General features: G+C 42.9%; 1 protein-coding gene and 1 pseudogene across 3 annotated transcripts in view; one reads left to right on the forward strand and one right to left on the reverse strand.

Moving 5' to 3' along the window:
• Nucleotides 1–17,392, reverse strand: part of PLCH2 (phospholipase C eta 2) — a 339,924-nt gene extending 322,532 nt beyond the window's left edge. Inside the window, exon 1 of one of the 2 annotated variants that reach the window (XM_081016003.1) lies at nucleotides 16,947–17,392. The gene's annotated coding sequence lies outside the window, so the exon portion shown is untranslated. Of the gene's footprint in view, nucleotides 1–16,498; nucleotides 16,893–16,946 lie in introns of those variants that run through there. The other variant, XM_081016004.1, reaches the window with a different exon arrangement.
• Nucleotides 3,982–4,472, forward strand: LOC308482357 (small ribosomal subunit protein uS19 pseudogene; annotated as a pseudogene). The gene has a single exon. The product of its transcript is annotated as a small ribosomal subunit protein uS19 pseudogene (transcript).
• Nucleotides 17,393–17,852: the final 460 nt, after the last annotated feature.

A 17,852-nucleotide genomic window follows, 5' to 3' on the forward strand; every position in this document is an offset into this window, starting at 1 on the left:
AGAAGCCCCTTTAGATGCCTTTATGCTTCTGGATTTGTTTGCGAGGTTTATCAACCAAGGTTGCTTGAGGACATGGAGACATCCGTAGCACTGACTCAGTGACACCTGCAAGCCAGATGCTAACCCATCCCATAGAGCAGCATGAGCAAGTTCAGCACGTATAAACTGTTAAAATAAACACACTTGTCCTGCACATTTTTTTTAAAAAGCGCTCCCTTTAATGTAAAGCATGTGTGCTCCGTAACAGCACATTATCTTTTCTCGTAGCCACAGCCCGCTAACCACAGAGCTGAACCACTTGGCGTCCACATGTGTAAATACAGGGCCAGCTACAATTTGGGGGGGGAGGGAGGGAAACTAACCAACCAGCCAATCATTCTCTCAAACCAGAATACAAATTAACGGCACGAGAGCACAGAAGCAGATGTTCACCTCTCCAGCCACTTTGACACAATGCGCCTCGAGAAATTTACAGTAGCAAAACGTGGCAAATGTAACCAAGGCAGAGGCCCATAGGTAAGGGTGGCCATCTGTTGATGTTCACAGGCATTACTCGTTCTGAAAGCAATAACCAACCCACCCACCCCCACTGTAGGTGTGGTGTCACATTTTTCCAGTTACACACTAACACACAAGTTGCTCTCATTTGGGGAAGCTTGGACTAATGGAAAGGCCATTTATAAGAGGCATTCTTACTTTACACCCACAGTGGAATATCTGTTGGGTATGTCTAGTTTTCTGCATGCACTACAGTTCATAGACATCCTTCTGTGGATATGTCTACCTCCTGGGGTTCCTTTGTGAGGAAGGGTTGGATACAAGTGTAGTGTAGACTAGACTAAAATAGAATTCCTGTATACTACTTCACATGGGCCCCATCAGCCATAAAAATCCAAGTTACCAAAAACAAACTACCGTACTTTGTTCTCTTTCCCCATCCTGCAGCAATCTATTGAAGGCAGCTGCTCTTAATTCTGATCTCCTCTCCATGGTCAATTATGCCAGGGTGATGCAGTAGGTTTTTTCCTTTAAGAAAACAAACCCATTACAGTCCTACGAGCTTTGAGAAACATTTACATACAGATTGTGCCAGCCGTTCCAAAATGAAACAAAAACTTCAGGAAAGAATATATAATCAAGTCTGTATGCTCAAGTCTTATGATAACACAGAAGCCTTTTCAGGTCCAAATTATAATGCTTGACGATGACAACATCAGGGAAGATTGTGTTTACTCAACTTCGCCTAAACTTAGCCAGCTGCAGGAATTTCGAATTTAACTCTCAGATGCTCGAGTGAGGAGAGCGTGGTTGTGCTTAGGTGTTTGTGGGCTTCCCATAGACATCTGGTTGGCCATTGTGAGAACATGACGCTGGGCTAGCTGGGCCATCAGCCTGATCCAGCAGCTTCTTCCTTTGAAGCTTGGTTATTCACTGACAAAACTGGGACAAGCAGCACGGAGGCTTCTTATACTGAAGGGGGAAGCTGTAGGATTGTTTCAGGTTCTAGGTACATCCTCTTGGTGTCTGATTGGTGGAGAAGATGTAGCTGGGCCTGTTGGCCAGCTGGTACTTGTGGGAAGTCATAAGGAAGCCAAAAGGGACTGCAGAAAACCCCACCATTAGGGCTACCAACTTGATATGGATTGAAGAGAGCATAGCAGAGAGAGCATTTGAAGAGTGCTTAGAGCGTGTTCCCTAATTTACACGATTCCATTTATGTGTACAAGGACCAGGATCATAACCCCCGTGTTAAGGGGGTGAGGAACGCCTGTGCTCAGACAGTAGGAGACAGGAATGACGGTGGATTTCGGATGGGAAACTGGTGTGTGGCTTCTCTCCAGATTGGGAACACATTCCAGATTAAGGCTCTGCACAGCTGCATACCCTTTAAAAAAAACAAAAAACCCAAGTCTGATGCCAGAAACTGTGTGGCAAGAGGGCTCAAAAGTTGCAGGACCACGGATAGCACCAAGGGTGCAATTTGCTCCCACAAAGGTTGAGAACAGACCAAGGGCTTATCCACACTCACCTTTTGTGCTGCTCTTTTAGGCACAGGTCCACGCTTAAAAGTTCTGTGTCCGAGCATGCATGCTTTGTGCCCCCAAAGTTTTCCCCACGAAAACCTGCTCTTTAGCACTCAGTTGGAACAAGCATCAATTTGGGTTTTCCGTTGACTGCTGTTTGCTCTTAGCTTTAAGGAGTGGGTTTTTGCAGGGAAAGCCGGGGGGGGGGGAGGTCACCCAGACACAGAGCTTTAAAGCACAGACCATGCATGAAAAGAGCAGAAGAGTGTGCAAAAGCCCCAAGCCTTTTTGAGGCTCCATCCCCATGTTGATAGTGGTGGATTCTTAAAGTTTCATCTCTCTGGCCTGAAGATGGTCACTCATCCTCTCTCTAATGGGTTCCCTCCTAGTTTTCTCCCTGTGCCATTGGACCAGTGAGGTCTTGTGGGAGGTGCCCGACTCCTCAGGCTCCAGGGAAGCTGAGCACGAGGACAGAGCTCTGGCCCTATGGGCACAAAAGGACATTTTGAGAGTTCATGTCCATCAGCCTCATTGTTCTGAACCCCAGCAGCAGATCTGGTTCCTTAACTCAAGACTCTGTACCCTCTAACTCTTGACTGCTGCTAAACAGTGGCCAGTTGGTGTCATATGGCACCAGTTCTTAAAGACTTGCACTGCTTGCCAATATAGTTACCCTCTGACTTTTCAAGGCCTTGAACAACTCGAGAGCTACATACTCGAAGGAGTGTCTGTCCGAATAAACCTGTTCAGGTGTTAAGATGGGACATGGATGCCTTCCTCAATGTCTTCCCATAACTAGGAGACATTCATTGTGCAGTGATGCCAAAGAAGAGCACCTTCACAGTGGCACCCAGACTGTGGATCTCCCCCTGCCCTCTGAAATTCATCAGACGCCAGCTTACAACTTGTTGTTTTTAAGGGAATTTTATTGTGACCTTCCCAGAGCACTTTGGCTATTGAAGAGGCTGTAGATATGTTAAGTCAACAAATGAAGCATGTCTTTAAAAAAAAAACCGAAAACACCATAATGTGTAATTTTATCCCTTAGTAATTTATGCAAAAGTCTCAGTAACTTAATATACATGTATCACCACTGTCGATTATGAACTCTTTTTAATTGCTTTGTTGGTTAATAGCTTCCACTGTTATGGAACATGAGCATTAATTCATTTAGGTTTCTTTGGTATCAACAGACAGGAGGGGGGTGTTTTATCCCTCCCTGCTGTTCAAAACCAACTCCATCATATCATACGCTGCACAAGCTGTGTTTATAGCAAAGCAGTTGCAGTAGTTATCCATTTGTAAGGTTTCATTATCTGTCACAGCAAAGTCTTTGTCATAAAGCGAAGGAGGAAGAAAATGATAGCAGCTTGTAAAAATGGGAGCTCAAGGTGCCCTGTGTTTTGTAGCAGACACATGAAGTTTACAGGCACATACACAGAGGCAAGTATTATTTACCATTCTATGATGCTGCCCGTCAGCAGCAGGGAGAGTTAAAAGTTTGCTGCAGGCTACTAGGAGGAAATTCCTACAGAGCAAAAAAGATAATGAATGATAGCAATGTTCTGCAATTATTCAGGAAGTCTTTTGTGGCAGTTAGAAGAAACGAAAGAGTCAGGTGAGTTATTTGCAATAATTCTCTTTAAAAATCAGGGCAACACAGTGGTACCTCGGGTTAAGTACTTAATTCGTTCTGGAGGTCTGTTCTTAACCTGAAATTGTTCTTAACCTGAAGCACCACTTTAGCTAATGGGGCCTCCTGCTGCTGCCGTGCCGCCGGAGCCCGATTTCAGTTCTTATCCTGAAGCAAAGTTCTTAACCTGAAGCACTATTTCTGGGTTAGCGGAGTGTGTAACCTGAAGCGTATGTAACCCGAGGTACCACTGTACATTGCAGACTTCGTAAAAGAAGGAGAAACATTATGTGTGGAGTTGTTGTTGGCATCTGTCTGTCTCAAAAAAACAATGGAGTGCACAGAGGAGACTGCGGCCAAGATGGCGGAAGTGGAGCAGACGAAGAAGCATACTTTCCGGAAGTTCACCTATCGGGGTGTTGACCTTGACCAGCTCCTCGACATGTCCTACGAGCAGCTGATGCAGCTGTACAGCGCCTGCCAGCGCCAGCAGCTCAACCGTGGCCTGCACCGCAAGCAGCACTCCCTCCTCAAGTGGCTGTGCAAGGCCAAGAAAGAGGCCCTGCCCATGGAGAAGCCAGAGGTGGTCAAGACCCACCTGCGACACCAGAAATGGTGGGCAGCATGGTTGGCATGTACAATGGGAAGACCTTCAACCAGGTGGAAATCAAGCCTGAAATGATTGGCCACTGTTTGGGAGAGTTCTCCATCACTTACAAACCTGTTAAGCACAGCCGACCTGGAATCAGGGCCACCCACTCCTCTCGCTTCATTCCTCTGAAGTAAAGGGATTTGGGAAGAGTTGTGTCTCTCATGTAAATAAAAGGGTTTCCCAACAACAACAACAAAACAATGGAGTGCACCTCCAGATTCTCCAGATTTAGCATTGTTATTTGTTAGCATACTATAGTTCTACTTTTATTTGTTTTTATTAATGGCTTGGAGAATGCACAGTATAACTAAAGTAAATCAGAGACATCCAGGAAGCCTATAACCCTAGAAGATGGCTCTTTTGTGACCTCACAGGCACTCTTGGGTCAAAGGCTATCAATTATGCAATCCAGTCAACCTTCCGGTTTGACAGGCTCAGTGCTTCTGTTCAACACTCTAAGTTGCGCCCTGTAAATGCACATGAATTTTTTAACTGTAATTTGCAATTAGTTTCATTGTAAGTCTGCTCCACAAAATAAGGCTCTAACAAGCTGCCAACAGGGGTAGTCATCACTTCTGTGACTTCAAGCTACTCTTGTGTATTTTAGACCCCAGGTGAACTAACTTTCTCCTGCTTGCGCCTGGAAGCAACTTAGCAAGAGCATCAGCTTCGAATGGCATTAATTCTCCTCATGCTGTATTTAAACTGTGAAGTGCTGTGCTAATTTCTTCTTTAATTTGAAGAGTGTGTGAATACCATCATCAAGGCAACATTAATTCTCTCGCTCCTTAGGCTCAAGGGGAATGAATTCTCTTTAGTCTCGCAAAGCAAAGATTCAGCCAGGGCTATACAAAGGAATGTAAATACTGTACAGCTTCTCAAGCATTTTGGGGAAGCAAGATGACAACCTAAAAAAGCTGGGAGGATGGCCTTGTTCTGCACACTTACTAGACTTTCACCACTTGGTATTCCATGGTCATAAAAGAGGCCCTTTGAAAAGCATTTCAGCTATTCTGAAACTGCACCCTGCAATATGTAGGGGTTGAAACCTAGAGAAACACTGCTTCCATTCAGAATTGGCATATACAAATGAATAGATACAGTGGCTAAACAGACTTGAATGTTTTGAATGATTAAGCAGGAAACTCAAGGAGAATGTAAACCAATAAAATGCACTGAACCAAAGAGGCCTAGAATGGCCTCAAGGAGATTCAAACAGTCTGGCTTATCTGCTCCTTTTGAAAATATAATGTTGGATTTCCTCACCATGATGTCCCAGATAAAGGTACAGAAATTTAAATGTACAATATTAAAATCAGCTTTAAACAAATTACAGCCAAGAGACATGCGTAGGTCCTAACACACGCATGCGCACACACACACACAAATATATATGTATCAGGTGTAAAGAGGTCTGTCTTTGAGCACATCAGGAGAAGAGTTAAATCGCAGTGTCAGTTCCCATGAGGCTGATCCCCCTCTAGGTCATTCAAATGTCCCCACAGCCATACAGGAGCTTGCTGATATATAAACAGTTCCTATATACCGGTGAGAAAAATCTAAAGCAGCCTCACCTCTGCCTTGACATGTGTGACAAACATGGTTGTTTTCTGGTGCATTGTTGGCTTTACTTGCCTTTTGTGGGGGGGGGGGGATCGGGAGATGCTCTTAAAAAGCATCTTTAGCATTGATATACCCATGATACTTCCAGGTTTGAACACATGTCTGCAAGGGGTCCTTCTTAGTGACAGTAGTGGTTCCCAAACATTTTTCCACTTGAAAATGGTTGGTGATCTGGGAGGGACCATGATTTTTCTACAGTTGTAATGCACTGTGCTGGATGCCGCATGCTTTTTAACTGCATTTTTATTGTTTCTTTCATTTTCTTACTTTGCAATTGGATCCTAGAACAATAGGCAAGTAGGAGTCTAGAATGCAACAACTGATTGGCTTGTAGGAAAAGACCAATCAGGCTTCAGGAGGGAAGCAGAATCAGACAATCAGACGGAACTCATTGTGTAAATAATGTATATAAAAGCCTGAGGTTTGGGGGGCAATTCAATCACTGTTTTACAAGCTGCAATAAAGAGCATGAAATCACTGCAGGTCTCTAGTATATTTCAGCAATTTAAAAGGTAAAGGACCCCTGACAGTTAAGTCCAGTCGTGGACGACTCTGGGATTGCGGTGCTCATCTCACTTTATTGGCCGAGGGAGCCGGCGTTTGTCCGCAAACAGTTTTTCCGGGTCATGTGGCCAGCATGACTAAGCCACTTCTGGCAAACCAGAGCAGCACACGGAAACACCGTTTAGCTTCCCACCAGAGCAGTACCTATTTATCTACTTGCACTTTGGCGTGCTTTCGAACTGCTAGGTTGGCAGGAGCTGGAACCGAACAACAGGAGCTTACCCCGTCGCGGGGATTCGAACCGCCGACCTTCCGATCGGCAAGCCCAAGAGGCTGAGTGGTTTAGACCACAGCGCCACACGCATCCCAATTACTTTGCATTTTACTATATTACTATTTGTGCTCCATAGAATTCAAACTGCAGTACAATAAAATACAATATAAGAAATAAAAGAAGCAGTACAAATACAGTTTAAATCAATATGGATATATAATGTGGACACACCATGGACCACTTGACTGACACTCACAGACCACTTGTGGTCCATGGACCACAGTTTAGGAACCCCGGGTTACAAGCTGGGTTCCCATTTGTGCAATGCTTTCCTCTCACCCAGAATCTACATTGGGGCCTTTTTCAGTTTCAAGCGAAGACCATTTCCATTTCCCCCAGCTTGACTTTTCTGAGCTTAATGCGGTATTTCAAGCCGATGTTCTTTATTCAGCTCTTTCATTTATCGCTCTTTTATATAACGTATCTCTCTTTTTATGTGAACCATCCTAGAAATGCTCATTCATTCATTCATTCAGCGAATGTCTTTCCTATTAATACATTGATTAATGAATCGAGTTTCAGGGCCATCTCCTGGGTCTCTGGAAGTCACACCTGCTCGCTGGTGGTGAATACAAATTGTTCCTAACATCCATCCAATTAAGGGCATGAATAAGCATTACATCTGAAATCCTGTCCATGCTTCTTAAGAGCATTGATCCACAGCAGGATGCACAGTTGGGTCCCCAGATAGCCCTCCAACACCATTATTATTATTAGCAGCAGCAGCAGCAGCAGCAGCAGTGGAAGCCATTTCATTAGAGTAAACAGGGCACTGCTCTACCCTGTTTTACATATCACTTGGGAAGACAGGCAAACTAATGCCAGTGTAGTGGATGAAGCAAAGATCACCAGTGTTGAAGCAATGATTCTTCAACATCAACTTTGTTGAACTGGTCATGTGCAGATGCCTGATTATCATCTTCCAAAGCAACTACTCTATTCCGAACTTAAAAATGGAAAGCGTAATGCTGGTGGTCAACAAAAGAGATTTAAAGACTGTCTCAAGGCAAATCTAAAAAAATGTAGTATAAACACAGACAATTGGGAAACACTGGCCTGTGAGCTCTCCAGTTGGAGAACAGCCTTTACCAAAGGTGTCATGGGCTTTGAAGATGCTCGAACTCAGGATGAAAGGGAGAAATGTGCTAGGAGGAAGGCATGCTTAGCAAACCCTCACGGTGATCAACTCCCACCCGGAAACCTATGTCTCCACTGTGGAAGGATGTGTGGATCCAGAATTGGCCTCCATAGTCACTTACGGACTCACTGTTAAAACCGTGTTTATGGAAGGCAATCTTTTTTTTTTTTTTTTTAAAGCAATTTATTAAACTTTACAATAAGGATAAACATAATAAACAATGTAACATTGATCTTAACATATTTTCACATTTTCTTTGGACTTCCTCACATCTCCCGCTCCCATTTTCATCGTTGTAACATTTTGTCAGCAATTTATCATCTTATTTAAATTCTTATATCCCTTCTATGTTTCATAATCTTATAATTCTCAAAAGGAGCTAAATTTCACAGTCTTACTTATTTTCTTAAAAAAAAACTTCTAAATTTAGTGGTGCTCAGTTATTTTGATCTAGCATCTTGTTTAGCATTCACTCAAATTACAATACTTTTGTAAATAGTTCTTAAATTTCTTCCAGTCCTCCTCAATCCTCTCTTCTCCCAGGTCACGGATTCTGCCGGTCATTTCAGCCAGTTCCATGTAGTCTATCAGTTGTATCTGCCATTCTTCCAGTGTGGGTAGATCTTGAGTTTTCCAATGTTTTGCGAGAAGTATCCTTGCTGCTGTTGTTGCATACATAAAAAATGTCTGGTCCTTCTTTGCCACCCCTTGGCCGACAATACCCAAAAGGAAGGCCTCTGGTTTCTTAGTGAAGGTATATTTAAATACCTTTTTCAGTTCATTATAAATCATTTCCCAGAACGCCTTCACTTTAGGGCAAGTCCACCAGAGGTGGAAGAACGTTCCCTCACACTCTTTGCATTTCCAACACTTATTATCAGACAGGTGGTAAATTTTGGCAAGTTTGACTGGGGTCATATACCATCTATAAATCATTTTCATTACATTTTCTTTCAGAGCGTTACATGCAGTAAATTTCAATCCATTGCTCCACAACCTCTCCCAGTCCTCAAACATGATATTATACCCAATGTCCTGTGCCCACCTTATCATAGCCGATTTAACCGTTTCATCTTGTGTATTCCATTTCAACAGCAAGTTATACATCTTTGAAAGTACCTTAATCTTTGGTTCTAACAATTCTGTTTCTAATTTCGATTTCTCCACCTGGAACCCTAATTTTTTATCATTTTTAAAAACTTCTTTAATCTGAGCGTAATGTAACCAATCTCGCACTTTGTCTTTCATTTTCTCCAAACTCTGCAATTTCCAATTGTCTCCATCCTTTTCTAGTATTTCCCAATATTTTGGCCATTTAGCCTCCATATTGGGTCTTTTTCGGGCCTTGGCTTCCAAAGGTGAAAGCCACCTTGGTGTTTTATTTTCCAGCAAGTCTTTATATTTTGTCCAGACATTAAACAATGATTTTCTGACAATATGGTTCTTAAAGGCCTTATTTGCTTTAACCTTGTCATACCATAAATATGCATGCCATCCAAAAGCATTGTTAAACCCTTCCAAATCTAGCACATCAGTGTTCTCAAGAAGTAGCCAGTCTTTTAGCCAGCAGAACGCTGCGGCTTCATAATACAACTTTAAGTCTGGCAGGGCAAAGCCCCCTCTTTGTTTTGCATCAGTTAATATCTTAAACTTAATTCTGGGCTTTTTGCCCTGCCAGACAAACTTAGAAATGTCTCTCTGCCACTTCTGAAAGCACCCCGTTTTGTCCAAGACCTGAAGTGTTTGAAATAAAAACAACATCCTTGGCAATACATTCATCTTGATAGCAGCAATTCGGCCTAACAAAGAAAGTTTCAATTTTGACCAACTATCTAAGTCTCTCTTAATTTCTGTCCAACATTTTTCATAATTGTCCTTAAATAGACTTAGATTTTTTGCTGTTATGTTTACCCCTAGGTATTTTACTTTTTTAACCACATTAAGTTCCGTCTCATTCTGAAACCGTTCTGACTCTGTATCAGTCAAATTTTTCCCCAAAACCTTAGTTTTCTGTTTATTTAGTTTAAATCCAGCCACCCGACCAAAGTCATTAATCAGTTGTAATACTCTTTTCGTACTGGGCTCTGGCTTCTGCAAGGTCAAAACCAGGTCATCTGCAAAAGCTTTTCATTTATATTGTTTCTGACCGACCTGGATTCCTTCCACCAACCGATCCTCTCTAATCATGTTCAATAGCACTTCCAGAACCGAAATAAATAACAAAGGGGAAATAGGGCAACCTTGTCGTGTCCCTTTTTCAATTTTAAACTCTTCTGTAACCACATTATTAACTATCAGTTTAGCTTTCTGTTCTGAGTATATCGCCCCAATCCCATTCTCAAAACCCCGTCCCACTCCCATCTCTTTTAAATTTCCCATCATGAATTTCCAGGAGATATTGTCAAAGGCCTTCTCCGCGTCTATGAAAATTAAAACTGCTTTTGTGTTTATGTCTGTTTGCAAAAGTTCCAAAATGTCAATAATGTTCCTTGTATTAGCAAACAGATGTCTTCCTGGGAGAAAGCCGGCCTGGTCCTTATGAATTACTTCATTTAAAACTTTTTTAAATCTATTTGCCAAAATGTCTGCAAATATTTTGTAATCCACATTTAAAAGAGAGATGGGACGGTAGTTCTTAAGTTGTGTCTTTTCAGCTTCCGACTTTGGTATTAATGTGATAAACGCTTCCTTCCACGACTCCGGTGCCCTCCTCCCCTCCATAATTTCATTGCTGACCTCCATCAAAGGTTGTATCAAATAGTCTTTTAATGTCTTATAGTACTTGGAGGTCAGCCCATCTGGTCCTGGAGATTTGCCAAGTTGCATGTTCTGGATGGCTTGTTCGATCTCCTGTCGTGTTATTTTAGAATTCAGGATTGTCCTATTTTCTTGTGACAATTTAGATAGTCCGTTTTTTACCAAAAATTGTTTAATCTCAGCATCATCTTGCGGCCCTTGGGTGTATAATTTTTTGAAGTATCTCTGGAAACACTTTCTGATGTCCACTGGATTCTGAATGTTTTTTCCATCAACCTCTAAGTTTGTAACAGTATTTAATCTTTGTCTTCTCTTCAGCTGCCAAGCTAGCAGTTTTCCACATTTATTCGCCGACTCAAACGTTTTTTGTTTCATTAATTTAACCTTCCATTCAATTTCCTGATTTATCAATTTAGAATATTGTGTTTGATAAAGTTTAATTTCTCTCAGAGTTGGCTGTGACTTCGGATTCACTCTTAATTTTTTCTCTAATTCTTTTATTTTATCCAAGATCTTATCTTTTTTCTCATTTTGTGTTCTTTTCTTTACTGCATTCTGTTGTATCAAGAATCCCCTCATTACAGCTTTGCTTGCGTCCCAGATTATTCTTTTTTCCACCATATTATTCATATTTATCTCAAAATAGTCCTTCAAAACTTTTTGGGCCTTCTTGGTAATTTCCTGATCTCTAAACAAATTGTCATTCATCTTCCATCTAAAGGATCCAGTTGGTAATAGTGTCATATCCATCTTTACTGCATTATGGTCGGAGCAGGTCTTTGGACAGATTTCCACTTTTCTGACCTTAGGTGCCAGGCCTCTAGAAATCCATATTTGGTCGATTCTTGTCCAGGTCAGTTGGGCTTCAGAAAAGAATGTTCCCTCTCTTCCTAGTGGGTTCTTTGTCCTCCAAATGTCAATCAAATCCATATTGTCAGTCATTTCAAAAAAGGTTTTAGGTAGTCTGCCGTCTTTTGTAACATTTTGACTTTGTGACTTGTCCATGTTAGTTGATACGACCCCATTCATATCTCCCATCATTATGATGTTGTTATAATCTAGGTAGTCCAGCATTGTCTCCTGCAACTTCTTGTAAAATTCCGATTTCCCTTCATTAGGTGCATAGATTCCTAATATCAGCAGTTTCTCACCTTGATGTTGTATCTCAATAGCCAAAATTCTTCCATGTTCATCTTTAAATAGGAATTTAGGTGACAGGCTCTCTTTTGCATATATCACCACACCTCTCTTCTTAACTTTGTCAGACGATACAAATTCCTGGCCCAATCTTTTATTTATTAACACTTTTCTATGGAGCCTCGTCACATGTGTTTCTTGTAAACAAATAATGTCCAATTGTTCTTTTTTTAATATATGAAATATTTTCTTCCTTTTTTCCGGAATGTTACAACCATTAATATTCCAGCTCAACAGTTGCAGAGACATCCTGAACTATCTAGTTATTTTTCAAGGGGTGGTATCTTCTCAGGGTCTTCAGGTTCCACAGATGCTGATGTTGGTACTGGCGTTGCCTCAGGCCCAGAAGGTAGTTCAATTCCTTTTTGAAGGTCTTCTCCGTGTGTAGACAAGAATTTGTCTCTCTCTTCCAGTGTTCTCACTTTGACCTTTCTCCCTCTAAAGGTAAAAGATATTCCTTGGGGAAATTCCCACCTGAATGGAATTGCGTTGCTCCTTAGTAGTTTAACAAGTTCAGAATAGGCGGCTCTAAGATCAAGCAGTAGTCTTGGGATATCTTTATAAATTTCAATTCTTCTATCCAACACCTCCAGTGATTTTACAAAGTGTAGTCCCAAAATCTTATCCCTTTCCTCCTTTGATCTCAATGTTATCAAACAGTCTCTGGGCCTCTCCTTCTTTATAAATCTTCCAAGTCTGAAAGCTGACACAATTTTAAAGTCCTTTTCTTCCAAGTTCCAGAACTTGGAGAATTCTTTGGTCAAAAACTCAGTTAGATGTCCTTCTTCTGCCTCTTGTAGTGATCTAATCCTTAAGTTGTTCTCACGGTTTCGCAGTTCTATCATCGAGAGATAAATCTGGTGTTCCCCGACTTGTTTAGTGAGTGGTCTTACCTCTTGCTCTAAATTTTCAAATCTTTGTCTGGTGTCCTCAGTCAATTTCCGATTTTCTGCTGAGGCCTCCGTTAACTGTCCAATTGCTTGTGCATTCTGTACCACTTGTGTAGTTAATTTATTTAGACATTCTGTGTTTTTATCAATCTTTGCTGATTGCGCATCTGCTTTCTTGTCCAAAGCTTCCAATTTTTCAAAAATTTTGTCTAGTACAGAAACAGATGCTCCTGAGGCCATATCTTCCAGTTGTAACTGCTCTGCTTCGCCCTCTCCCTCCACTTCTGAGGGCAAAGTAGGCACAGATGATCTGCGTGTCTGTGAGGCTGAGGTTAGAGTTGTTAGAGTTGTTTGTTTAGCTCTCCCTCTTTTTCTTGTGCCACTCATTCCAACGTTATCTGTCAGTCAAGGTCACACTGAGTTGTTCCCATGGGAATGGAAAGGTCCAGAGCAAGCAAACAGCAAGGGAATCGAAAGTAAAAAGTGCATGTAAAATCACTGTTATAATCCAATCCTCTAGAGGGAGCTTAATCTGTCTTTCAGAGTCTAATTTAATGTCCAAGAACCTTCAAATACAAATGTTTAGCAGAGTTTATAAATGGTCACTTTGTTGCAGACAGTGCTTATTTATCTCCAAAAAGAATGTTTCAAATTTAAAAGGTCTCAATACCCTCAGATTGTTTCAAGTTCCAATATACAGTATCCAAATCTGCGGTGCTGACAGCTCCCTTAGTACTCAGGCAGCTCCTGACTCTGGGTTTCACCTTCTAATTTGTAATCCAATAAGAGGAGGAAAGTCAAGTGCAAGTAAAAATCCCAAATCTTTAACTTAAAGTCTTTACTTTAAGATGCAAGTTCAATAGATGCTTGGATCTGTAAAACTTAGAGTCTCTTTCTTTCAGCCTCCACTCCTCCAGCTGATTGCTTTTTTTTTCAAGTTCAATGGCTGCGGAAGACGGACTTCCTGCTTCCACGTCTCTCCGCTCTCAGCCAAGTTCAAGCCAATTTAAGTTTCCCTTTTAAAGTCTCAAATTCTAGTGATTCAGTCTTTTACTCACAAGTTAGTTGCTTTTTCGTCCGGATCCGTAATTTAGCAGGAAAAGGGATCAGCGCTCACCGACAGTAGCAGCGCAGCTTCGCTCCTCAGGCTGTGAAACAGCTCACAGCGCCGCAACCCCCCTCCGTGCTCCGGAGCCCCTTACGGGGTTCCTTCTGCACTTGGAGAGTCGCTCTAGGCGCCCACCGAGCCTCAAGACCCCAGGCTCTTGCCGCCTGGGGTTTTCCAGAGTGGGTCTCCGCTTCGCCGTAGCGGACGACCCGTTGCCTGCGGAGCCTCCTCTCCCGTTCAGAAGAGGACCGCCATTGCCGTTCGCGCCGCCCCCGGAAGTTATGGAAGGCAATCTTACTCGGCTACGAGTGATGGCCAAAGCAGCTCTACCAACCTCAGTCTGCCCTCAGCTAGCTCCCACCTGCCCTGCCTTTCTCACATATAATCAATGAAGGGGTGGTTCTGCCTGTTATTGGCTCTGCCTTCACCTCCTGTTGCTCTCCCTGCCTTCTGCCCTTCCCATCCCAAAGGGCACCAGCCACCACTGATCATAGGCTATTATAAAATAGGCTTCTAAATGGCTTATCTACCAGCAGTGGCCAGATTTGGGGAGCCACCCACTAAAGTGTGTCACTTGATGTAGCCTTTCCTTGCAAGGAAGAGTCTCCAGTTTCCCCTTTCGTCTAATTATGATTCCTGCTCATGCTAAGGGCCATGTTTTATGTGATCTGGTTTGCCAAAATCTGGGGCAATCCACACACACACAAAAAGCTCAGTAGAGACTAGGACTCCTCAGTTTCTGGTCCTTGTGCTTAATAAATGTTCTAAATAAAGGGAGCTTCACCGCTGTTCTTCATGCAACACGCCTTCGGTTCAGTCAAGCCACTTCCCCCATGCCCAGCTCCACAAATACAATCAAAGCTGGATCAGAAAACACAATATAGGCATCCGGCAGGCTGTTTATTCAGTAAACAGCTGCAGAGTGGTTTGCTCTCCATTCTTTCCAGTGACACGGCTTGGCAAGAAGCCGGGCCAGCAGTAAGCACCATGCTATTAAAACAGGAGAGCAAGGTAAATAAGGTGCCCCGAGGCAAAAAGGCCTCGAGGTCAGACGTGGAACAACGGAGACACAGATCTATGCTTTATAGAGACAAAACCATTTCAAGGGATGGATGAATCAGTTTGTTTCCTATAAGTGTCACTCATGTGCTTATTCATAGGTCTGTTTCACCCTGCTCCGCATTAATCTGTTTTTTTCCTCTCTCTCTCTAAAAGATCATGAAAATTCACATTTAAATACACATCTTTTAATTTACAAAATGCACCTTTATCTAAAAAAAAAAAAGCTTTCATAAACATATTTTGCTACAGTTTATGAACTACAGAATATGAATCAGAGACCTTCTACATACAAATCATCTGTTCTGCTGCTGTGCTCTGCAGATCTCCCATCTTCTCTCTTCCCCACCCTAACTTAGCCAGGCACATATCTGGCACACAAACACAAAAATCAACATGGAAACTTTTAATAGGTCACAGCAAATATGCCACCATTTTGCTATTCCCCCCACTCCCCTTTAATTATCATCAGCACTAAATAAAATAAATAAATGGCACGATGCCAGACTCCCAGAATGAGAAAATCCTAATCTACAAGTCATTCCAGGAGGAAGTTAACTTAATGGGAAAAACTAGTGGGTGGATAAGGGGAACTTAGCTGAATTGGTTACAGTGTGGTGCTGATAACGCCAAGGTTGCAGGTTCGACTCCCATATGGGACAGCTGCATATTCCTGCATTGCAGGAAGTTGGATTAGATCAGGCAAAGGCAAACTCCGGCCCTCCAGATGTTTTGAGATGACAATTCCCATCATTCCTGACCACTGGTCCTGTTAGCTAGGGATGATGGGAATTGTACTTCCAGAACATCTGGAGGGCCGGAGTTTGCCTATGCCTGGATTAGATGGTCCTCAAGGTCCCTTCCAACTCTATGATTCTATGCTATTAGGGGCAGAACATGAGAAAGTGTCCTAAGAACCTAACCTGCATTCTGGGCTACGTGAACACAACACACTAAAAAAAACAACACATTACTTCCCCAGAAAGAATGCTGGGAACCTCGTTTTTTCAAAGGAACTGGGAACTGTAGCTCTGGGGGGGGGGGAGACTACAGTTTACAGGGGGGAAGTGGTCTGCTTTAAACGTATGCCTTAGAATCACTTCGCCAAAGCAATATGTAAACAGTATTTATATCCTGCCCTTCCTCCAAGGAACTTTGGGTGCCACACATGGCTCCGCTCTCCATTTCGTCTGCACAACAGCCCTGCAAGATTGGTTACACTGAAAGAGAGCTGGTGCCAAAGTTGCCCAGCAAGTTTTGTGGCCAAATAGACACTTGAGGCCAGATGTCCCTGATCCATGCCGAACGGTCAGCAACCACACCATATTGGCGCCCATGTGCCATTTGAGTTCCCTTTTGGCTGCTTTCAGGGCCTCACCCTGCAAAATCACACCAGCTCGCCAGACCCTGCAGAACCACACCAGCATCGATTCTCCTGTTACCAGTTTTAAACAGGTTCCCGTCCCCTTAGCAAGTGCTGTCCAGACTTTCCTTCCTTTGGGCACCTTGAAGGCCAGCAACTTAGAACTCAAACAAGCAAGTCATCAGAAGATCTACTGATAAAGAGGTTGTGTCTTACCTAATCTCTCTCTCTAGCTTTTGGTTTAAAGGGTTGCCATGAACCCAAAAGCTTCAGAGGACTCCCCGGGAAAGCAACAGCACATCAGAGATCCTCTTTGAGGAGAAGGAAGCAAGCGCGTTTAAGAAGGGAAGGATCCACCCAAGTGGAACTCCTCGGTCTTCTCCAAGTTAAGTTAGAGAACCCAAAGCGACGATGTTTTCAGCTCCTTGTCGCACTGCTTTCCGCGTTTCATTACGTTTCCAGATAAAGAGCAAAGGCCAGAGACAGAAGGTTCTGTTGCAACCATAAACGCTACCGAGCTGTTCCTGTAGGAGCTTGTTAGAGGTTGCCAAACTCGCTTTCGCTTCAAAGAGGGGAAGAAGTGCTAGCAGTACAAAAACCAAAAGACATCTAGGGAGAAATTGGTGGCGGGGTGGGGGGAGAGAGAAATGTACAGAGCACATACCTCAGTTTTCACTCTTTTTCATTGGACAGAGAGTGCAGCTTCAATGCTTCTGTCTCCTGTGCATACACGGTGTCTCCCATGTACAAATCTCAAAAGAGAGAGAGAAAGCAAAAGCTCCTCCCATGTATATTTTGCATAAGGAGGGCCCGGAGATTACAAAGCAACTTTTTATCGTCCTTGTTCCAACAGCTCCAAGGTAACAAGTTCTGACGGAGGAGGAGGAGGCCAAAGGCAAGCAGAGGGAGTTTACCGGCCTTAGGTGGACTTCATTCTGCCTCTCGCTCTCTCTTGTTTTCAAACAAACGGGAACTTGTTCTTCAGGTTGGGAGCTGAAAGAAAACTGTTTGTGGCTATATTCGAGCACGGTGCTGCCTTGTGCACCGGCGGGCTGGGGATGATAAAAGGCATGTTCTGTTAACTCGCAGGCTCCCACGTGGGCGGTCAGGTTAACCATTAGCACACAGACGGGATGGGCTTGGAGTTTTGGACTTCCTCATCCCGCTGCCAGGGGTAGTTGCTCCTTCGCCAGGTCTGTTGTAGCAACAGCGAAGAGAAGGAAAGAAACAAAACAGGTTTTCATATCTGCAGTAGTTCAACGCAAACATCTGGCATCGGAAGCTTATTCTGCATCCTTATTATACATTTATTATTTTAAGGGGTGTGTGCGGTGCTGCAGCATAATGCTCTGCATGTCGAAAAGCCCGAGTTAAATCTCCCAGTGTCTCTGGTTAAAAGGATCTCAGGTCCTGCCGAGACTTTGGAGATACTTTGCTAGTAGAAGTAGACGAGATTGAGCAAGACGTAGGCAGTACTGCATGCAAATCATGTATTTAGCTGTATACAAAGTGAATACAGGCAGCTTTATTATATCCGTATAAAAACCATATGTTCAGTTCATGGGGTAGA

This window comes from Podarcis pityusensis (assembly GCF_964106645.2).
Source record: "Podarcis pityusensis genome assembly, chromosome: 8".
NCBI classification, from domain to species: Eukaryota; Metazoa; Chordata; class Lepidosauria; order Squamata; family Lacertidae; genus Podarcis; species Podarcis pityusensis.